Source organism: Rhinoderma darwinii, chromosome 8 (genome assembly GCF_050947455.1).
Source record: "Rhinoderma darwinii isolate aRhiDar2 chromosome 8, aRhiDar2.hap1, whole genome shotgun sequence".
NCBI lineage: Eukaryota > Metazoa > Chordata > Amphibia > Anura > Rhinodermatidae > Rhinoderma > Rhinoderma darwinii.
The window spans coordinates 29219723-29244373 of NC_134694.1; positions in this window are offsets into that span (position 1 = coordinate 29219723).

Genomic DNA, 24651 nt, shown 5'->3' on the forward strand with positions numbered 1-24651 from the left:
AACCCCCCACCCACTTATGCATGACCTTTACATCCTTGCATTAATACCTACGAGTATCCTATAAATATTGCAGAGATATAACGTTAACCCTCTGTCCTTTATAAGGATCACCTAGCCTCAACCAATCCCCAGCGGCTTTTGGGGTTTCAAAGAAAAAAAGTCTGCTGTCGACCAGTGACCCTCAATTTAGCTGGATAGAGCATAGTATATTTGATGTTCTCTGCTCTTAGTCTCCTTTTCACATCAAAACATTTTTCTTGTTGCTTCTGCCTAGCCATTGAATAGACTGAGAAGACCAAGACTTTAGACCTGTTGATTTCTTGTGGAGGCATCCCTCTAAATTTCCTCAAAATGGCTTCTTTATCTTTATAGCAATGTATTTTAAAGATTATAGCCCGAAGATGTTCCCCTGGGGTCTTGCGTTTGCCAGGCACTCTGTGGGTTGTCTCCACACCGAAAGATTCAGGAACCACCTCTCTGCCCACTTTCTCCACTATCCAGTTTTGGATGTATGCCGTACAATCTTTATACTCGGTCACCCCTGGGTCCCCTATAATTCCCAAATTTGCTCTCCTGCTCCTATCTTCCACATACACCATTTTCTGTTGTAACTTATTATTCTCCAGTTTAGTATATTTCAAATCTTTCAGTACTTCACTTAAGTTGTCTTCAACTTTACTTATTTTCTATACTTCACCAATATGGAGGACAACCTAAATACCCCTCTATAAAGAAACTAAATAGATATCAGTAGGTCATATATAATATTTTATATGGGGGGAGGGCATATATTAGAAAACGCCCAAGACTACGGGTGACATCAGCTGTGACTCATAACATAATCAGAATAAAAACATAAAAAATAGTCAAAACCATGCTTATACTGATAAAATAAATAATTTTATTGGTACAAGATATAAAAAACACAGATGATTACCACAGTGTGAAGCAATTGAGGCCAGACAGTTGTCAATAGTTGGATAATAAATACACATATATATGTGTTTTGGAAGTATCATGAGTAAGGCTTGGAGTAACTGCAACCATGAAAGCACATTCAGTGCTCTACATAGTGTATGAGATATATAAACCCAGGAGACATGTAATGTGTTCTAGATAATATACAAAGAGTCCCAGGTCTGAGTAATCATTTGAAGGTAAAGATGCAGTCAGCACCAGACCCAAACAAATGGTTACATAACAAGTATATGTGGATATATAATATAAGCAACTTACCCATAGATTTGTGCTGTCTGGCGTCACACCCGATGTACGTTTCGGCTGAGAGCCTTCGTCTGGGGGTGGTGCCAGAGAGTTTGAGGGATGTTTTTATGTGACCAGCCACCAATCACAAGTGTGATCAGCTAACCAATTTCATCAGTCACAGCTGATGAAAGGGATGTGATACATCCGGAGCAAAACAGAAATTAGGAGGCCGACAAAGAAACGCCCCAAGCGTCATGCATATAACACACCACATTGCTCAAAAACGTTCCTGTGGTGTGCGCATGCGCGAACAGCACTCCGATACACGTGACCAGCAGGGTAACATCCATGCAGGTCACCTGAAAGGAGGAAAGGGCTAATGCTAGGCAGTCACATGACCAGACTGCCGTCACAAGATTTGCCATGGTGACGCTGTAGTATAAAGATGGTGTATCATATTGTTGTTTGTATATGTATATAGTTGATTCGTGGGAGTGTTACAGTATATTATATTACACCAATAGTTGATTAAAAAATATACAGAGACAAGTATCGCTAATACATCATGGAATATATATGCATCAGTACAATAATATCAAATGATAAGAGTAATCTTTCCCTATCCTTTCCCTATTCATTTACAATATATTGTTACATAAATAACATAGAACATGTGTTAGACATACAATATGGAAAAAAAACACAACACATAAAAACGCACATGTAAAACGCACATGAAAAACGCACATAACTAAAAAAAAAACTAAAAAAAAATACATTTTGTTTGAATAAAAAATATATAATATATAATGTATATAATAATACAAAATAGAAATAAATAATGAAGTTAAGTATAAATACATATATATAATACACATATACACCAATAAAGAAAGAATATAGCAAGTGTAAAAAAATATATAAAATATATATATATTCCCTGTGTTAGATAGTGGACAGATATATGTAAAACACAATAATAAATCAAATATATATGAGAGAACCATAAGGCTCTATAAAAGAAAGAGAGGAAAACATATAATGTCCTTGCCCTTCTTTCATGATTATGTGTGCATATAAGAGCGTGTAACAATAATAATAATGTGAACCAAATGTGACAAAAATGGTGAAAAAGTGAAAACTGAAAAAGTGTATACAAACAAATGCAAATATAAGTGTGAAAAAAGAAAAAATATAAAGAATGTATCCACACAAATGGTACATAAAATCGTTGCAGATTCTGTGGCGGCTTTGCCTAAAATGGGCATTAAATTTATGCGGACTAGCCGTTGCGTATTGAGGGAAAGAGGGCTTCCCTTCTCTCTATCAGTGCAGGATAGAGAGAAGGGGCAGCCCTTTCCGTAATAAAAGTAAAAAGAAATTCATACTTACCCGGCCGTTGTCTTGGTGACGCGTCCCTCTTTCGCCATCCAGCCCGACCTCCCTGGATGACGCGGCAGTCCATGTGACCGCTGCAGCCTGTGATTGGCTGCAGCCGTCACTTGGACTGAAACGTCATCCTGGGAGGCCGGACTGGAGGAAGAAGCAGGGAGTTCTCGGTAAGTATGAACTTCTATTTTTTTTACAGGTTGATGTATATTGTGATCGGAAGTCACTGTCCAGGGTGCTGAAAGAGTTACTGCCGATCGCTTAACTCTTTCAGCACCCTGGACAGTGACTATTTACTGACGTCGCCTAGCAACGCTCCCGTAATTACGGGTGCACACACGTAGTCACCCGTAATTATGGGTGCACACACGTAGTCACACGTAATTATGGGTGCACACACATAGTCACCCGTAATTACCGGAGCCCCTTTGACTTTCTCAGTCTGGCTGTAAATCTAGAAATACATAGGTCCAGCCAGAATGAAGAAATGTCATGTTAGAAAAACCAATACGCTCTGCAGCTCACATAACATCTACATAACATCTGCGGACTTCATTGCGGAATTTTGACTTTCCATTGAAGTCAATGGAGAAATTCCGCAATGAGTCCGCAACGAGTCCGCTACACGTCCGCAACAACCATTGCATGCTGCGGACACCAAATTCCGCGCCGCAGCCTATGCTACGCAGCGGAATTGTCCGCAACGTGTAAACAAACACAACTAAAAATCTGTGGAAGGCAATGGAGAAACGTGTACGCTGCGGATTTCCGCTGTGGACTGTCCGCAGCGGAATTCCAGAGCAATTCCGCTACGTGTGGTCATGCCCTTATGGTTCTCTCATATATATTTGATTTATTACTGTGTTTTACATATATCTGTCCACTATCTAACACAGGGAATATATATATCTTTTTTTACACTTCTGTGTATTATATATATATGTATTTATACTTACCTTCATTATTTATTTCTATTTTGTATTATTATTATAATATATATTATAGATTTTTTATTCAAACAAAAATGTTTGTTTTTTTTTAGTTTTTTCTTTTAGTTATGTGCGTTTTTCATGTGTGTTTTACATGTGCATTTTTATGTGTTGTGTTTTTTTTCCATATTGTATGTCTAACACATGTTCTATGTTATTTATGTAACGATATATTGTAAATGAATAGGGAAAGGATAGGGAACGATTACTCTTATCATTTGATATTATTGTACTGATGCATATATGTGTTAGCGATACTTGTCTCTGTTTGTATATTTTTGAATCAACTATTGGTGTGATATAATATACTGTAACACTCCCACGAATCAACTATATACATATACAAACAACAATACGATACACCATCTTTATACTACAGCGTCACCATGGCAATTCTTGTGATGGCAGTCAGGTCGTGTGACTGCCTAGCATTAGCCCTTCCCTCCTTTCAGGTGACCTGCATGGATGTTACCCTGCTGGTCACGTGTATCGGAGTGGTGTTCGCACATGCGCACACCACAGGAACTTTTTTGAGCAATGTGGTGTGTTATATGCATGACGCTTGGGGTGTTTCTCTGTCTGCCTCCTAATTTCTGTTTCGCTCCGGATGTGTCACATCCCTTTCATCAGCTGTGACTGATGAAATTTGTTAGCTGATCACACTTGTGATTGGTGGCTCGTCACATGAAAACCTCCCTCAAACTCTCTGGCACCACCCCCAGACGAAGGCTCTCAGCCGAAACGTACATCGGGTGTGATGCCAGACAGCACAAATCTATGGGTAAGTTGCTTATATTATATATCCACATATACTTGTTATGTAACCATTTGTTTTGGTCTGGTGCTGACTACATCTTTACCTTCAAATGATTACTCAGACCTGGGACTCTTTGTATATTATCTAGAACACATTACATGTCTCCTGGGTTTATATATCTCATACACTATGTAGAGCACTGAATGTGCTTTCATGGTTGCAGTTACTCCAAGCCTTACTCATGATACTTCCAAAACACATATATATGTGTATTTATTATCCAACTATTGACAACTGTCTGGCCTCATCTGCTTCACACTGTGGTAATCATCTTTGATTTTCATGTGTGTTTTTTATATCTTGTACCAATAAAATTATTTATTTTATCAGTATAAGCATGGTTTTGACTTATACTGATTATTAAAAATACTATATTTTTAGGTTTTTATTCACTTATTCTTTGCTCAACTTCTTTAATACATTCTCTAATTTTATTCATCTCATTACGCATGATAGAAATATCACTTTTGATTTCTCCAATCTGGGATGTAATAGAGAGTATATCTGCTAGCATTGGGTAACTCATTGGGTGCCTCAGCAGACCCTACTCCTATGTCTTGCACATTGGTCTTATAACGTAGGAATGATGTTTAGGCCATACAGTATATCATGTGCTACCAGAATCACTTTTTTACACAGTCCTTATAATGTCGATAAGTTCACACTGCCGTAAGTATACGTTTACCACTCTTCCGTCAGATAAAGAGAGAATAGAAGCATTAAACGTAAAGCAACGATTCCGTTAGAATTACCCTTGATATCAATGGTAATTCTTTTGTTTTAGTTGCTTTCCGTTTGTCTCTGTTCGCCAGGTTTCCGTTTTTTTGAATGGAAACAAAAGTGCAGTCTGCAGATCTTTTGTTTTCATTCAAAAAAACGGAAACCTAGCGAACAGAGACAAACTAAAAGCAACTGAAATAAAATAATTATCATTGAAATCCATGGTAATTCTAACGGAACCGTTGCTTTTCGTTTAATGTTTAGTTTAATGTTTCGATCCTCTTTGGTGCAGTTTTAACTGCTCCAAAGTCCAGTTGTGGCATGCTCTAACCCACTCCTGCCGATGCTTGGCATTGCGTTAGGTAATCTTAAGCTTCTGTGCAGCTGCTCGACCATGGAAACCCATTTCACGAAGCTCCTGACGCACCATTCTTGTGCTGATGTCACTCCCAGTGGCAGTTTGAAGTAGTGAATGATACAACAGAGGATAGGCGAGTTTTACACGCCATGCACTTCAGCCCCATCAGTGAGTTTGCACGGTCTACCACCTTTTAGGTTAGCTGTTGTTACTCCTAGACGCTCACCCTCACATTAATAACACATTCAGGTGACCAGGGTAGATCTAGTAGATCAGAAATTTCACCAACTGACTTGTGGCAAGGGAAGAATCCTATGATAGCTCCATGTTTAAAGTCACTCAGATGCTCAGTACGACCCATACTACTAGCAATGTTTGGTTATGGAGATTGCATGGCTGTGTGCTTGATTTTGTGCACCTTTACATCCATAGCGATGTTATACCTGTGGTTGCTATGATGTGGACATATTTTATGCCGTCACATGGGTGAAGAGTCACAGAGGCTAACCAGTACCTAGGAGCAATAGAGGCTGGTGGTACAGGACAGAATAACACTTCCAAAGCATAAACAATCTCTTTAATTGTAACCTCTTCCCGCGCCACGGTGTACTATTGTGTCATGGTGGGGGAGTTAATGTTCGGAGCAGGCTCACCAGCTGAGCCCGCTACGTACGCAGCAGGTGTCAGCTGTGTTTTACAGCTGATACCCGGGACTAACAGCCAGGAACAGCAATCGCGCTGTTCCTGGCTGTTTAACCCCTTAGATGCTGCGATCAAGCACGATCGCAGCATCTAAGATGTTACAAACAAAATCTCAATTTCCTGTTAAGCCGTGTTTCTGGCACGGCTTAACAGGAGCATGTAAAAATGACAATATGCTGCAATACATTAGTATTGCAGTGTATTAGACCAGCGATCTAACAAGTTCAAATCCCCTAGGAGGACTAAGGAAATGTGTAAAAAAAAGGTTAAATAAAGTTTTTAGCAGTGTAAAAAAGAATAAAAAAAATGTAAAAGTTCAAAAACCCCCCTTTTCCCATTTTTCCTCTAAAGTAATGTAAAAAAAAATAAAAACTACAAAATTGGTATCGCTGCTTCCGTAAAAGTCTGAACTATTACACTATAGCATTATTTAATGCCCACAGTGAATGCCATACAAATAAAAAAATATATAAAATACCAGAATCGCTGTATTTTGGTCACTTCATATCATAGAATGTTTTTTTTATAAAAAGTAATAAAAAAGTCTCATGTAGCCCAAAATTCTACCAATTGAAACTACAGCTTGCCCTGCAAAAAATAAGCCCTCATACTGCTTAATCGATGGAAAAATAAAATTAGTTTTTTCCTTGTAATAGTAGTAAAACATAAAAAAAATATATAAATTTGGTATCGCTGTAATTGTATTGACTGGGAGATTAACGTTAACATGCCATTTTTACCGTATGGTGAAATCCATAAAAATGAAACACCCACCCCACAAATAATTTTTTTTCCAGTTTCCCAATACATTATATGGTACAACAAATTGTACCGTTAAAAACTAGAACTCGTCCCGCATAAAACAAGCCCTCATATGGCTATACTGCTGGAAAAATAAAAAAGTTATGGCTTTTGGAAGATGGGGAGGAAAAAATGAAAATCCCAAAAAATTGTTTTATTATTGAGTTCAATGTGTAACAGTATGTAGTAATATTCCAAGGCATCCAGGATTTTATTCCTTTATTCTATATCTACGCAGAGGATTTAGATCTCCCAACCAGAAAAAGCAGATCTCCTACTGCTTTCAAGATATTTTAAGAAATTAACTATTACATAATTTTGGAACGATTTAGATACAAATATGCACAAAATTGTGTTTACATGTGAACATTCACTTTAATTATATTTATTACACTAGTAACCTGTGAATTTTACTCATACTAGTCTTCAGGTAGGTAAGTAAAAGGATTTCCATTGTGGATATAGTTATTGCATAGCTTGGTTGCATTCACATACATTGAATAATATTCTGCTGTCAACCATTACAGTATTGGTCATTGTGTATTTTTTAACAATCCCTCTGATTAATATCGTGAGTGTGAAAAAATTCAACAGCACATTTATTAAGATAACAACATGACACATTCCTTACACGCTTTGTGGAATAAACACTTGGTTTTTATCAGGAACGTAGAAAACCATACATTTCAATCTGCATGTAATACTAAATTGTACTTTATCAGCTCATATATTGTTTCTATGCATTGTAGTTACCCCTGTGTCCACTACACAACTGTATAAGCAACTTCTATCCACAACTTCCGTCTCTTCTCCTTTGCCTTGTAGATGTAAGCCCTCTCTTCTTCTATATCTCAGTAAGCATTTCTTTATTGTACTTGCTTGTTTTTATAGTGTATTCATGTTATGTACTTTAACTTCTGTATTTCATATGTGCAGCACCCAGGGAGTTGATGGTGTTATAAAAGGAAAATATTATTAATAATAATAACAATTAATATTTGCTAATATTTTGGTAAATGTTGATATGGTGTAGATTTTCTCTAGTCATCATACAAAGATGAATATTCATGAGCATAAGTCCCTTTTCACGTGGCATTTATGAACTACATTGATCATGTACATTCCATTAGCCCAACCGAATCCAAAAGATTGTCCTTTTGGCCTCCCTCGGGCTGGTATGCGTCGGTAAAGTTTTTTTTTTTAAAGGATGGAATAGTGTAGTAGACTATGCTATTCTATACTGAGGGATCCCACAAAAAAGCATACCACACGTTTTTTTAACTTGGAACCTTCTACAGACTATGGAACACAAGTGTTTGGCATGAGGTTCTAAGTTATAACCTCTTAAAGGGGTTGTCTCATGACAGATATTTATGGCATAACCACAGGATATGATATACACATCTGATGTATGCAGGTCCCTATGCTGTTACTGTAACTTGGAACTTAGAGAAATAGCCTAGCGCGTTGTGCTACGCTATTTCCATAACTCCCATTCATTTCTATAGAAGTTACGGAAACAGCATAGCTGAGTAAGCTCGGCTGTTTCCAGAATCCCAACCACCTGTAATGGATCTGCCAGGCACTACGTCTGTGGAGACTCCCAGGGTTAATCAGTCGACACCTGAGGCCAGACCTCTTAGACTGACACCGGCTCCCACCAATCAGGGTGGCAGGCTCAGGAGTGGGAGAGCCTATCGCGGCCTGGTCAGTCAGAGTTAGCTCCGCCCCCTGTCCATTTATACCTGCAGTTTTCTCTTCCTCATTGCTTGTTATTCTTTTGGATTCCTGGCCCCACTGCTGCTTGCTCCAGCCTGCTTCTGCCGTGCTTCTGCCTTGCTGCAGTTCCCCTTGTCTTGCTTTGCTTTGCCCCTGGCTTGCTTCTGTCTCCGTGCCCGCTCGGGTTACTCACTTCGTCCTGGTCCTGACTGTTCGTTCGCCGCTCCGTTTCCTCGTGGCGTTCCGTGGCTACTGCCCCTTCCCTTGCGTGTTCCCTGTTTGTTTTCCTGTGCACTTAGACAGCGTAGGGACCGCCGCCCAGTTGTACCTCGTCGCCTAGGGCGGGTCGTTGCAAGTAGGCAGGGACAGGGCGGTGGGTTGATTAGGGCTCACTTTCCCTTCACCTCCTTCCTGCCATCACAGAATAACAAGCCCTTACCTAGTCTACCATTTCTCCTACGCTGTCGCTATCATGGACCCCCTTGAGACCCTGACCCAGCAGATGCAGGGCCTCTCCCTACAGGTCCAGGCCCTGGCCCAAGGGGTTGGGCGCACCACCTCACCTCTAGAACCCGACCTCAAGTTACCTGACCGGTTTTCAGGGGACCGTAAGACGTTTCTCTCCTTCCGGGAGAGTTGCAGACTATATTTCCGCCTTAAGCCCCACTCCTCAGGTTCCGAGAACCAGCGGGTGGGTATCATCATATCCCGACTCCAGGAAGGGCCCCAAGAGTGGGCCTTCTCCTTGGCTCCTGACGCCCCTGAACTTTCCTCTGTTGATCGTTTTTTTCTCTGCCCTCGGACTCATTTACGACGAGACTGACAGGACTGCTTTAGCCGAGAGTCAGCTGGTGACCTTACGTCAGGGTAGGAGACCGGTTGAGGAATACTGTTCTGATTTTAGGAAGTGGTGCGTAGCTTCTCAGTGGAACGATCCGGCCCTAAGGTGCCAGTTTAGGTTAGGATTATCTGACGCCCTGAAGGATCTGCTGGTTAGCTACCCCTCGTCTGACTCCCTTGACCAGGTTATGGCCCTAGCAGTACGACTTGACCGACGTCTCAGGGAACGTCAGCTAGAACGCTTCAGTGTGCTCCCCTCTGACTTTTCTGCGATCCCCCCCGAGGTCCCGCCTCCTCGCCCCTCCACGGAGGACTCGGAGGTACCCATGCAACTCGGGGCCTCCATGTCCCCTCGACAACGTAGGGAGTTTCGCAGAATGAACGGTCTCTGCTTCTACTGTGGGGACGACAAGCATCTACTGAACACCTGTCCCAGGCGCAAGAATAAGAAGCCGGAAAACCTTCCGCGCCTAAGTGATCATCGGGGAGGTCACTTGGGCGCACAGGTATTTCCCGTTAATGTGAAACGCAATAAAATTTTGCTTCCCTTTCAGGTCTCGTTTGCTGGCCGGTCTGCCACGGGCAGTGCTTTCGTGGATTCTGGTTCATCTGCTAATATCATGTCTGTGGAATTTGCTATGTCTCTAAAGATGCCTTGTATTGATTTACCTTATCCTATCCCTGTAGTAGGTATCGACTCGACTCCCCTTGCTAATGGTTATTTTACTCAGCATACTCCTGTTTTTGAACTCCTTGTTGGCTCCATGCATTTGGAGCAGTGCTCTGTACTGGTGATGCAGGGATTATCGTCTGATCTGGTATTAGGTCTTCCCTGGTTGCAGTTGCATAATCCCACGTTTGATTGGAATACTGGGGATCTCACCAAATGGGGTAATGAATGTCTTACGTCATGTCTCTCTGTTAACTCTATTTCTCCCCGGGAGGAGGTAAACACGCTTCCTGAGTTTGTTCAGGACTTCGCCGATGTGTTTTCTAAGGAGGCCTCCGAGGTGTTGCCCCCCCATAGAGATTACGATTGCGCTATCGATTTGGTGCCTGGTGCCAAGCTTCCTAAGGGTAGGATATTTAATCTTTCATGTCCTGAACGTGAAGCCATGAGGGTGTATATCCAAGAATGCCTGGCCAAGGGTTTCATTCGCCCCTCGACTTCTCCTGTAGGTGCTGGCTTCTTCTTCGTGGGGAAGAAGGATGGTGGTCTTAGGCCGTGCATTGATTATCGTAACCTGAATAAGGTCACTGTAAGGAACCAGTACCCACTTCCTTTGATTCCGGATCTTTTTAATCAGGTTCAGGGAGCCCAATGGTTTTCTAAGTTCGATCTACGGGGGGCATATAACCTTATCCGCATCAAAGAGGGGGATGAGTGGAAAACTGCGTTCAACACACCCGAGGGTCATTTCGAATACCTGGTCATGCCCTTTGGGTTGTGTAACGCCCCTGCTGTCTTCCAGAATTTTATTAATGAAATCCTGAGAGAGTACCTGGGTAATTTTCTTGTTGTGTACCTTGATGACATACTGGTGTTTTCCAAGGACTGGTCCTCTCACGTGGAGCATGTCAGGAAGGTGCTCCAGGTCCTTCGGGAGAATAATCTGTTTGCTAAGACTGAAAAATGTGTCTTTGGGGTACAGGAGATACCATTTTTAGGGCAAATCCTCACTCCTCATGAATTCCGCATGGACCCTGCCAAGGTTCAAGCTGTGGCGGAATGGGTCCAACCTGCCTCCCTTAAGGCGTTACAGTGTTTTTTAGGGTTCGCCAACTATTACAGGAGATTTATTGCCAACTTCTCGGTCGTCGCTAAGCCTCTTACGGACCTTACCCGCAAGGGTGCTGATGTCCTCCATTGGCCCCCTGAGGCCGTCCAGGCCTTTGAGACTCTCAAGAAGTGCTTTATCTCGGCCCCCGTGCTGATTCAGCCCAACCAAGAGGAGCCATTTATTGTGGAGGTTGACGCTTCCGAGGTGGGAGTGGGGGCCGTCTTGTCCCAGGGTACCAGCTCCCTCACCCATCTCCGCCCCTGTGCTTACTTCTCTAGGAAGTTTTCGCCCACGGAGAGTAACTATGATATTGGCAACCGCGAACTTCTAGCCATTAAATGGGCTTTTGAGGAGTGGCGGCACTTCCTGGAGGGGGCCAGACACCAGGTAACGGTCCTTACGGATCACAAGAATCTGGTTTTCCTAGAATCGGCCCGGAGGCTTAATCCTAGACAAGCTCGGTGGGCACTATTCTTTACCAGATTTAATTTCTTGGTTACCTATAGGGCTGGGTCCAAGAATATTAAGGCTGATGCTCTGTCACGTAGTTTCATGGCCAATCCTCCTTCCGAGAAGGATCCCGCTTGTATTTTACCCCCTGGTATAATCGTCTCTGCCACGGATTCTGATTTAGCTTCTGATATCGCGGCTGATCAGGGTGCAGCTCCCGGGAACGCCCCTGGGGACAAACTGTTTGTTCCCCTGCAATACCGGCTGAGGGTACTCAGGGAAAACCATGACTCCGCTCTATCTGGTCATCCTGGCATCTTGGGCACCAAACACCTCATTACCAGAAACTATTGGTGGCCTGGGTTGCCTAAAGATGTTAGGGCTTACGTCGCCGCTTGTGAGGTTTGCGCTAGGTCCAAAACCCCTAGGTCCCGACCTGCGGGCCTACTACGTCCCTTGCCCATTCCCCAGAGACCTTGGACCCATATCTCCATGGATTTTATCACCGATTTGCCTCCATCTCAGGGCAAGTCGGTGGTGTGGGTGGTAGTCGACCGCTTCAGCAAGATGTGCCACTTTGTGCCCCTTAAGAAGCTACCTAACGCCAAGACGTTAGCTTCTTTGTTTGTGAAACACATCCTGCGTCTCCATGGGGCCCCAGTCAATATCGTTTCGGACAGAGGGGTACAATTTGTTTCCTTATTTTGGAGAGCCTTTTGTAAAAAGTTGGAGATTGATCTGTCCTTCTCCTCCGCCTTCCATCCCGAAACTAACGGCCAAACGGAAAGGACCAACCAATCCCTGGAACAATATTTAAGGTGTTTCATCTCTGACTGTCAATTCGATTGGGTCTCATTCCTTCCCCTTGCTGAATTCTCCCTGAATAACCGGGTCAGTAACTCGTCAGGGGTCTCCCCGTTTTTCTGTAATTTCGGGTTTAACCCAAGGTTCTCCTCCGTCTCCCCTGGTTGTTCCAATAATCCTGAGGTAGAGGATGTTCATCGGGAACTGTGCACTGTCTGGGCCCAGGTTCAGAAGAACCTAGAGGCGTCCCAGAGCGCACAAAAGATTCAGGCAGATAGTAGACGTTCTGCTAACCCCCGGTTTGTCGTCGGGGATTTGGTCTGGTTGTCGTCCAGGAACTTGCGCCTTAAGGTCTCGTCCAGGAAGTTTGCTCCCCGATTTATTGGGCCTTATAAGGTCATTGAAGTCCTCAACCCTGTATCCTTCCGTCTGGAGCTGCCCCCATCCTTCCGCATACACGACGTCTTTCATGCCTCCCTCCTTAAACGCTGCTCCCCGTCCTGGTCCCCCTCTAGGAAACCTCCTGTTCCCGTTCTCACCCCTGAGGGGGTGGAATTCGAGGTGGCCAAGATTGTGGACAGTAGGATGATCCAGGGCTCCCTCCAGTACCTGGTCCATTGGAGAGGATACGGGCCGGAGGAGAGGACTTGGGTACCTGCTCGAGATGTTCACGCTGGGGTATTGGTCAGGAGGTTCCACCTTCTCTTCCCCACTAAACCGGGTCCTCTTAGTAAGGGTCCGGTGGCCCCTCATAAAAGGGGGAGTACTGTAATGGATCTGCCAGGCACTACGTCTGTGGAGACTCCCAGGGTTAATCAGTCGACACCTGAGGCCAGACCTCTTAGACTGACACCGGCTCCCACCAATCAGGGTGGCAGGCTCAGGAGTGGGAGAGCCTATCGCGGCCTGGTCAGTCAGAGTTAGCTCCGCCCCCTGTCCATTTATACCTGCAGTTTTCTCTTCCTCATTGCTTGTTATTCTTTTGGATTCCTGGCCCCACTGCTGCTTGCTCCAGCCTGCTTCTGCCGTGCTTCTGCCTTGCTGCAGTTCCCCTTGTCTTGCTTTGCTTTGCCCCTGGCTTGCTTCTGTCTCCGTGCCCGCTCGGGTTACTCACTTCGTCCTGGTCCTGACTGTTCGTTCGCCGCTCCGTTTCCTCGTGGCGTTCCGTGGCTACTGCCCCTTCCCTTGCGTGTTCCCTGTTTGTTTTCCTGTGCACTTAGACAGCGTAGGGACCGCCGCCCAGTTGTACCTCGTCGCCTAGGGCGGGTCGTTGCAAGTAGGCAGGGACAGGGCGGTGGGTTGATTAGGGCTCACTTTCCCTTCACCTCCTTCCTGCCATCACACCACCTTCACCTCCTAGATGCAGCGGCCAGCAGCCGCCTCACCAGGCAGGGACGACATTGGGGGACCCCCATTTTAAGATATCACACATTTATGGCATATCCTATACATCCCAAAAAAAAAGTAAAATCGCTTGCATTAGTAAAAGCATTGCAAATAAATTCCCACATAAAGTCCCCTGTGACAAGAGATAGGGATGTGTCATTATGGGTGACCTTATGAATTATTTTGGATGATAAAACCAGGTTTATGACAGATTAAATACATGCCAAAGAAGTGAATTTCTATGATACATTCTGTATGACGGTTTCAAGAGTAGGACAAATGTCCTAAGGAATAGAATGTCATAGGAGTGGAGAGACAAGGAGGAAGTCTTGAAGATGAAAGTAAATGAGTGAAAAGAGAGGAGGGCAGAGATTTGGAGGTTCTGTTTCCTGGTAATAAAATTATTGTATGGAAGTATAGAGACTAACATTAGAATAGGGATTTCTACGTAGGTTACAGAAATTACTGTTCATAGGGAGGCATCTGTCAATCAGCGGAGAGTGGACGGAGCTAGCGGCAGCTCATAAGTACTCAGGACTGATCACTGACGACTTTGCTTGGGCTCTTCATTTAAGTTCTTGGAAACGGCTTCACTTAAGCACATAAGCGACAGGCCGCTGAAAGTAGGCTGTCTGTCACTACATCTTCTTTTTCCTTCTCTTTTACTTATTATGATTTGTGTTTTTAAATAATATATACAGTACTATAATAATAATAATAATAATAATAATAATTATAACAACAACGATAGACAGAGTAGGTCTATAATTTATAACACAGTGTAAACACTGCGGAATTTCCAACCGGATTTTCTGTGCCGAAATTCGGCAGCGTTTTCGCAAGAGAAATTGACATGTTGAGGACTGAGAATCCGCAAATCCACACCGCAAGTCAATTTCCGCCTGTCTTTTCTGCTGATTTGTTGAAATCCCATCCACTTCTCTGCTACTGTAATATGCTTCAGATTTTCCGCAATAAAATCAGTTGCAGAAAATCCGCAGCTAATCCGCCCTGTGTGCACATAACCCTAATTATATTGACAAAATAGAGAAGATGCTAGCAGCACTGAATAAGCTATCAAAAAAATACATGGTGCTCGCCTGGAGGGTACCTGTTTCCAAGTACCTTCGTAATCCCTACAAAGTGCAAAGTCAGGCAGCAGTCGGTGAACAAAGTGGTTTGTTTATTCCAAAAGCAGCGACGTTTCAGCTCGCTATGAGCTTTTTTCAAGCCGTATAACCTAATTATCGTGACAGTTGCAGGAAAGTAGTAAATCCTGGGGCAAAGCCATGTGAATAGAGGTTAGTGTAATTATACTTACAGATAAGTCCCCCATGTGTCAGATTAGTCTCCTCCAGATGTCTTGTTTTTCCCAATATTAATGTTATTAATAAAGGAAGAATACTGGCTCATACATTAGTGAAGTTCTGGTCTGGAGACACTTTTTTATTATAGAAAAATATTAGATTCTTCATACATTTCTATCTTTTTTAATGGCACTAATACTAATGTCTGTACCCTTAACCTTACTTGAATTGCATGAACGGATACGCAACCCTTAAAACTGAGTTTAAAAAAAAATAAAGCAATGTATTATGTGATTCTAAAAAAAACTTTTAAATAGGTTTTTATTTAAAAAAAAGTTTAACTTTTTGAGATATAGCTTTTATGTATCCTGTGTACGTAATAGCTGGATCTTGCCATCAAAGCCGAATCAGGCCTAGAGAACTGACGGCTTGGCTAAATTCTGGTCCTGCATGTCTCTTGCATGCAGGATCCAGTTGTCATCAATCATATCTAAGTTCGTGAACTTACAATCGCATAATTCATTGTTTTATTAAAATGTATTGCAGTATATCGTCATTCTGACAGTCTCCTATGAAGCCCTGCCGGAGGCAGAGCTTCATAGGAGTACAAAGATGGCGGACCTGGGGGACTTCGTCAGGCCCCCAGGCAGCCGTGCCAACCAACGGCTCTGCCCGATCTCACCGCGCGGGGGGGGGGGCGTTGGGACGTTACAGGGGGTCGCCCCCCTGTTTTTAGTAATTTAAATGCTGCGATCTCTATTGAAAGCGGCATTTAACGGGTTAAACAAGCGGGATCGTACTAAAACGGGATCCCGCTCGTAACCCGGAAGTGTCGGCTGTAACACACAGCTGACACACTCGCTCTATGGAGCGGAATCAGCCTGTGAGCCCGCTCCATATTCCCCCATCCGGCGTGCGCCGTATATATACGGCGGATGTTGGGAAGGGGTTAATAATGTCTCATCTATATAAAAAAGACTCAATAGAAATGAATGTTCTTTCATCAGTTTTCGTTTAAAGAGAACCTTTCACCTCCCAATACATGTGCAGCTGAGTGCAGCATGTAATGGGGAGGGCTGTGACACGCCCCCTTGCCAGTTCGGCAGACAAAGTGCAAGATTGATCTCTCGCAAGAGCTGAAGAGATGACAGCGCTTGGGAACACTGTCTGTACATTTTAATGGGTTACAGTCGCATCTAAAATATGTGTTACTGCCAGAGAGGGAAGAAACATACTGCCAGAGAGGGTGTGCCACAAAGGGAGCCAAATATATCACTGGCAGACTATAGCTGGAAGAAGTCTTTCTGACAGATATTGACAGTGAGTTATTGGATTAAATTGTATGACACTGTGTCTGATCTCTGCACGGATGTCATTGTAAGGTGCTATTATATACTTATTGTATAGCACATTATTTGATCACAGTATGGTAGTATGATTTGGTTACTGTATTGTGGTGTTACTTGATCACTGCATGTTATGTATTCATTGTTTGGTGGTATTAAACTTCACCCATAGTATCCCATGTTAAAAAAACGTATATACCATGCGGTATACTTTTTTTGCAGGATGCTGCTGCATAGAAAGGTGTAGTAGAATATAGTTGTCTGTACAGAAAGAAAAAGGTATACACGCCTCTTGGCCTCTGTCACGTGAACGGAGCCTTTTGGTTATGTTCTTATACAATAGTCTTTAAAACTATAGCTTTATTTTTTTTCTGTTCTGTATATTATACCAATATATTCATATAATCTCTGTGCACGGTTGTACAGAGATTGTCATAATTTAATGTGATATTACACGGCCCAACGTGGGACATGTAAACGTGGGATGTGTAAACGAGCGCCGATCAATGAGGCAGCTCGTTGATCAGCGCTCGTTTGCTCTTTCACAAGGAGCTAGTATGGGGACGAGCGCTCGTTACTACAATCGGTTGTCCCCATACATTTCTATCATGTCGGCAGCACATCTCCCTGTTTACAAATGGAGATGTGCTGCCGATAACAATAATAGTTTTGGCATTTAAAATAATACAATCAGTCGATGAACGAGCGTTTACATGTTCATCGGCTGATCGTTGCCTGTTTACACAGGGCAATTATCAGGAACGAGCGTTCTGTGAATGCTCGCTTGCCAGATAATTGGTCAGTGTAATAGGGCCTTTACATCAGTCCCTGTGCCCATTGTGGCACACAATCTCGATTGGCTTTCTAGAACAAACAAATACACATAGAAAGCAATTAACATATTAGTCAGTATGTTTTTGGAAGATGGGAGGAAATTATATAGTTGGATCCAAGTTCCTTGCCTTCAACATAAAGTTAACAATGTAGCAGTCAAAATCCCAGTGTTTCAGTAGGAATCTCACTATAAACCTAAATAGTAATAGTATTAGGGCATGGCCCCACGTGGCGTATTTCTTCCCCAATTCTGATTCTGTTGCGGATCTGCCCAAAATGTGCAGTAAATTGATGCAGACTGGCAGTTGCGTATTGAGGTGAAAGTACTTCCCTTCGAGAGAAAGGACAGCACTTTCCCTAGTGAAAGTAAAAGAAATTCATACTTACCGGCCGTTGTCTTGGTGACGCGTCCCTCTTTCGCCATCCAGCCCGACCTCCCTGGATGACGCGGCAGTCCATGTGACCGCTGCAGCCTGTGATTGGCCTGTGATTGGCTGCAGCCGTCACTTGGACTGAAACGTCATCCCTGGAGGCCGGACTGGAGGAAGAAGCAGGGAGTTCTCGGTAAGTAGGAACTTCTATTTTTTTTACAGGTTGCTGTATATTGTGATCGGTAGTCACTGTCCAGGGTGCTGAAACAGTTACTGCCGATCGCTTAACTCTTGCAGCACCATGGACAGTGACTATTTTCTGACGTCGCCTAGCAACGCTCCCGTAATTACGGGTGCACACACGTAGTCATCCGTAATTATGGGAGCCCCATTGACTTCCTCAGTCTGGCTGTAGACCTAGAAATACATATTGGTCCAGCCAGAATGAAGAAATGTCATGTTAAAAAACCAATACGCTCCGCAGCACACATAACCATGTACATGACATCTGCGGACTTCATTGCGGAATTTTGAATCTCCATTGAAGTCAATGGAGAACTTCCGCAATGAGTCCGCTACCAGTCCGCCACAGGTCCGCAACATACATTGTATGCTGCGGACACCAAATTCCGCCCCGCAGCCTATGCTCCGCAGCGGAATTTTCCGCATCGTCTAAACGAACCCTACTAAAAAGAAGTGGAAGGCAATGGAGAAACGGGTCCGCTGCGGATTAACGCTGCGGAGTGTCCGCAGCAGGATTCCAGAGCAATTCCGCCACGTGGGGCTTTGTCCTTAATAACATCTATACTGACATAAATTAGCCCAATTACGGTCAAAGATAATCAACCTTCTAGCAGTACATAGTCATACATATAATACCATTTTTTATTAGAATTTTAGGGTTTCTATTATTTTTACCTGGTTATTGTATAGTATTGTGGAATTATATTAGGTAAGGGGTATTACCTCCACTTTAAAAGTTGCTTCCTACTGTCTATGAAAGGCTACGTACATCTTCGAAAGCAAATGTATTTTTAATAAAAGGTCAATCAATGTGTTTTGTACGACTTTCTAATTAGTTTTTATTAAAAATTATTTTTACTTTTTGAGATACAGCTGCTTTGTATCCTGTTAACAGAGCAGCCTTATTGTGTGAATCCATCAGGTCAGCAGGACTGACAGGTTATTTGTCAGTGGCAATGCAGGATCCCCCTGTAATCGATCACTGTCACTGAAGCCGTCAGTCCGGCAGACCTAACAGATACAGGTTTCAGCGCTAGATACATCTGCTCTGTACACAGAATACAGAGCAGCTGTATCTCAAAAAGTAAAAATAATTTGTAAAAAAAACTAATTATAAAGTTGCACAAAACACAGTAATTGCCATTTTTAGTAAAAAACAAACAAAAAAACAAACGGTTGAGCTAATGAATTACATGCAGTAGCTCGGTGAGAGCGACACAAGGCAGGTCCTCTATGATAAGCTACTAGAGAGCAAAGGCCCATAATGTACACTATTCTTGGATAGTGGCCCCCTGGTGTCTAAGTCCATCCCGATACACATCATTGTTTAGTACTGAACATAAGGCTGAGTTAACATCTGCGTTGCAAATTCTGTTTTTTTTGTTCCATCATAGGAGCATAAAAAAGGAATACAAGCTGTGACGGACCCGTCACACAACGGACACCGTGACAGAACCCAATGGATCCCATTTTTAGGTAATAGGGTCTGCCGGCCCATTGGTGTGTGTCGTGTGAGCCTACTGACTTATAATGTGGTCTGACATGCTGCACTATTTTTTTTTGTCAAATGTGACTGAATCTGGGATGGAGGCTTCAAACACAAATGTGAAAAGGGCATCAGCTGTACTTGTGATCAAACTTGATATTGATATTTCTGTTTTTCAAATTAACTATTATTAAAAACACAGAGTAAAAATAAATAAATTTAAACACAAGGAAAGTCATGAAATGCTACAATAAAAGCAAAGAAAGTAATTTAGAAATAGTTTTCATTAGTTTCAATAGTACTATGTTTATATTATATTTGAAATATTTATACTTTATTTGTATGATTTATATATAACTGTAAGATTATTTTTTTATAATATAGGGTTCATACACTTCTTTTCAAATTAGTTGTTGGAATTTCTGATACAATTTCCCTCTCATTAGTGATAAAGTTAAGACCAGCAATCGTTGTAATTGGCGCAGTTCTTGGCATCTAAAAGCCCCTTTAATCCAGCTCTATTTGATACATGTATTAAAACTGCACATTCATGTAACTGATGTTCCTGCTTTTACTTACAGCACACAGTCCACTGGTAAATTTCAATTACAACTTCTTTGAAATTGTGACTTTAAGGAATTTTTAACACAATATAACACTGGCTATATGCTCAGCCAAGCTACTCAAATATCTGTTTCTTATCTTGAATGGGATTCCTTAAAAATGTTGATGAATACAGCATGCGGTAAAGTAATTTTTCTTTTTGTTTCTAGATAAAAAACAGAGAAAGAAAACAAAATCCTGTTTGTACCTTTTATACATGAAATGAATGCATATTACGAATAATGTGTATAATGTAACTTGTTTCAAATTCATTTATATTTCAACGTTTCATATTGTAAATTCGCTTTCAGTTTAATATATAGACTGTTTTTTGTTTTTTTCTATTACAGTAAGCAAGTATATAAAGTGGTACCTGATATATTATTGGAAATAACTTCTACTTCAGATGCTGCGTGATTAAAGACACATTGCCTGTGTTCCTTGCAGTGTGAGGGGAGATCCACTCTCAAAGTATAAGATACAACAGGGAAGACATGAATTATTGCACGCTTCATTCTTTGCCTTAGTTTATTCCTTGTGCCTGCCACAGGCTGGAATGTTTCTGAGAAAGCTGATAAATAGAATGTTAAGAATGAAAGGATTACATGAAGGAGCTACACGGCTCATGTAGCCAAAATCGACATCCTGCCTGTTCCTTGTTCAGATAGCTCTCATGGGTAAGCTCTCGTTCATTTAAAAACAACAAGTCTTACCAATAATTGAGAATATCAAAAGCAGTCCAAAACAATATATATGTATATATATATAGACAGGAAATGAACAGAAGTATTGGGACAATTCTCTTAATCATTAAATTCAGGTGTTTCGTTCAGTCTCATTGCCACAGGTGTATAAAATCCAGCACCTCGCCATGCAGTCGCCTTTATAAACATTTGTGAAAAAATGGGTCATGCTAAAGAGCTCAATAAATTCCAGCGTGGTACTGTAATAGGATGTCGTCATTGCAACAAGTCAGTTTGTGAAATTTCTTCACTCCTCGATCAACTGTGAGTGGTATTATTGCAAAGTAGAAGCATTTAGGAACCACAGCAACTCAGCCACAAATTGGCAGATTCCGCTAATTTACAGAGTGGGGTCGCTGAGTTCAGAGGCACATAGTGCATAAAAGTCGCCAACGCTCTGCTGACTTAGTAACTGCAGAGTTCCAAAACTCCATCTATGACATTAACATTTGCATAAATGCTGTGTGGCAGGAGCTTCATGTCATGGGTTTCCATGCCCGAGCACTGCATACAAGCATTACATCACCAAGCACAATGCCAAGCATTATATGGAGTGGTATAAAGCACGCCGCCACTGGACTTTGGAGCAGTGGAAACATGTTCTGTGGAGTGACGGATCACACTTCTCTATCTGGCAGTCTGGGTTTGGCGAATGCCAGGAGAACGTTATCTTACTGGCTGCATTGTGCCAACTGTAAAGTTTGAAGGAGGAGCGATAATGCTTTGGGGTTGTTTTTCAGGGGTTGGCCTAGGCCCCTTAGTTCCAATGAAGGGAAATCTTATTGCTTCAGCACACCACGACATTTTGGACAATTGTATCATTCCAACTTTGAGGGAACAATTTGGGGAAGACCCTTTTCTGTTCCATCATGTGCACAAAGCAAGTTCCATAAAGGCATGGATGGGTGAGTGTGGTGTGGAAGAACTTGACTGGCCCACACAGAGCCATAACTTCAACCCTATTGAACACTATTGGGATGAACTAAAACGAAGCTTGCGAACCAGGCCCTCTAATCGACTATCCATGTCTGACCTCACAAATGCTATTTGGGATGGGCAAAAAAAGCTGTTGTAGGTGTCCCAATATTTCTGTCCATATATATATATATATATATATATATATATATATAAAAATATATACACCAATCGGCAATAACATTAAAACCACCTGCCTAATATTGTGTATTACGAAGCTATGCAGCCGACTAAAAATAAAAAACGATCAATTTTATTTTCTTCACTTGTTGGTGTTTTTAATGATTTGGCTGGTCGGTGTGTACAGTATATAGTTGATTACACTAAAAAAAATGTTTCACTCACATTAAAGAACGGCCGTACCAAGCCGCAGGCTAGGGGGAGGCCCCATGATGAGGGGAAGAGCAAGGGGAGGAGCCAAGGGACACGAGGGTGGGTTAGACGGTGCTCCGTACAGAGCGCCAGTCTAACCCAGAAGTAACCACGAGCAGGTTGTGTCCCTCAGCTCTTCCCACACGCGGACGGAGGAAAACGAATGGCCACCCCCTCACAATATAACAGAGATGACGGACGCACATACCCTGATGAAGCAGGTCGGGAGACTAGCGGCCAAGCGGGGCACGGACTGGCTGAGGTCCCTGCTGGCAGGTCAGGCGGGAGAACCGCCGGTGATTGGCGCAGCTGCGCCCATAACAGACGGTGTGGTATCGCTAGGAAATGTGGAGGCGGCTGGGGGATCGTTGGACCGCGATCCCCAGAGGGGATATCCACGGCGGTCCAGGCCACCAGCAAGGGTGAGCCCAGAAGGAACTCGGCAAAGCGTTGGAAGCCCCACCAGGGATCCTAGAGACCGGGGCATTCTGCCCTCTCATCCTGGGCGTAGGCCCCGGGCTGGCAGGAATCCCATCTCCCGGCCGGAACCATCGGTGTCGGGGGATAGCCCCAGAAGGTGGGGGACGCCCTTAGGCCCCAGGACAATTGTGTCAGGATCTGCGGCAGGCCGACGTGGCGATGCTCCAGTCAGGCGGCCTTGCCTGTCTCCATGACAACATCGCGGATGATGACATTGCTTGGCGACCACAGTCGGTGGTCGCACGGGGCAACGGTGGTGGGCGGCGCCCCACAGGCTCAGCGATGGAGGACCAAAGGACATGAACATCGCGGACGCTGTTGTTGCCAGTATGGGCAGATGGCGGCCCTCCAGGGACTGCTGAGACGGGAACGAGACCCACGAAGAGGACCATGCGGGAGAACAGGAGGCATATCAAGTAGGATGGCGGGATGATCCGGTTTCCCCGGCTGGTGGGCCCACAGCTCCTATGCTGCCCGGTGAGTACACAAGTCCGTATTTTACTCATGCTAGCCTTAGCTTCCAAGGGCAGGGCGTCACAAGGGGGTGTGGGTCACAAGGAATCATGTGTGGGTGGGGTACGGCAGGACAATAGTTTGCATGATTTGTTGGGGGGAATTATTGTTGTGATGCCAGAACGTTGGATTATGGGGTAGTCCGTCGCTGGTTGATGCGTGGTCAGGTGCCGCAGGGGACAGGCACTGGGGGGCAGGGGGTTACAGTCCGGGAGTCGGGTGTGGCAGTGTCAGTTCAGACTGATAAGAATGGAGAGGTTGATCGGGTGCGGTTAGATGATAAGGCAAAGGGGAGGTTTATGTTTGCTTTGTGGGCCCTCTGGGAGCGCATTTAAAACCAGAGGTTAAGGAGAAGATATGGAAGGACGAGTATGTGGAGATTTTTTAACTGCTACCGCTGGAGAAATTTAATTTGGATAAGCCAAAGCGATTTGGAGAGTAAGAAAGAGAAGGAGGAGAAGCGTAGGTATAGATTAATACCCCAAACTTTTCCCAACTGGTTGCAGGCATTTGCTATATTAGCAAGTGTCATAGGGGAGAAGGCGCCGGATAACTGCTCCAGTCTCTTCTGCTATCTAGATGCCATAGAGGAGTCTTACATGGTCTACGGGGGGATGACCTGGCTCAGATATGACGAGCAGTTCAGACAGCTTAAGGCGGTCCGCCCCAGTATATGGTGGGATCAGAAGGACCTCGGGTTATGGCTGAGGGTAATGGCACCGGTGAGGTTTGGCAGGGAGTCCTTTCCAGGGGGAAAGTTTGGAGCAGCATGCAAATTAAACACTCCTGCTCCGTTTGCGGGGGAGCGTCCCATGGGTCATGCCGCTGCTTCAAGAAGGGAAAGGGAGCCAGTGTGGGTGCCCATGGGGGAGACACCGGTGCAGCTGGCAGAGATGTTGCTGTATCTAGGTAGATATCCGGATAGGGAGAGGGCTGAGTTGCTGGAGGCAGGTCTTAGGGACGGGTTTTGCATACCTCCACCGCAGCATGAGGTCCCCTTTTCGTTGCATAACTTAAAGTCGGCTCAGGAGTTCCCATCGATAGTGACAGAAAAATTGAGCAAGGAGGTGGGGCTGGGTAGAATGGCGGGGCCTCTTGTTTTGCCCCCCTTTCCAAACTTGGTGGTCTCCCCACTGGGGGTGGTCCCCAAGAAGGAACCCAACAAGTTTTGGCTTATTCATCACCTGTCGCATCTGAAGGGGCTTCTGTGAATGATGGCATCGATCCGTCTATATGTTCAGTGGTCTACACTTCATTTGATGCGGCAGTTGATTGGGTAAGGCGGTACAGGAAGGGAGCGCTTATGGCAAAGACAGATATAGAGTCAGCTTTCCGGTTACTTCCAAAACATCCAGAGAGCGTTCGGTTGGTGGGGTGCTATTGGGAGGGGCGGTTATTTTGTGGACAGAAGTTTGC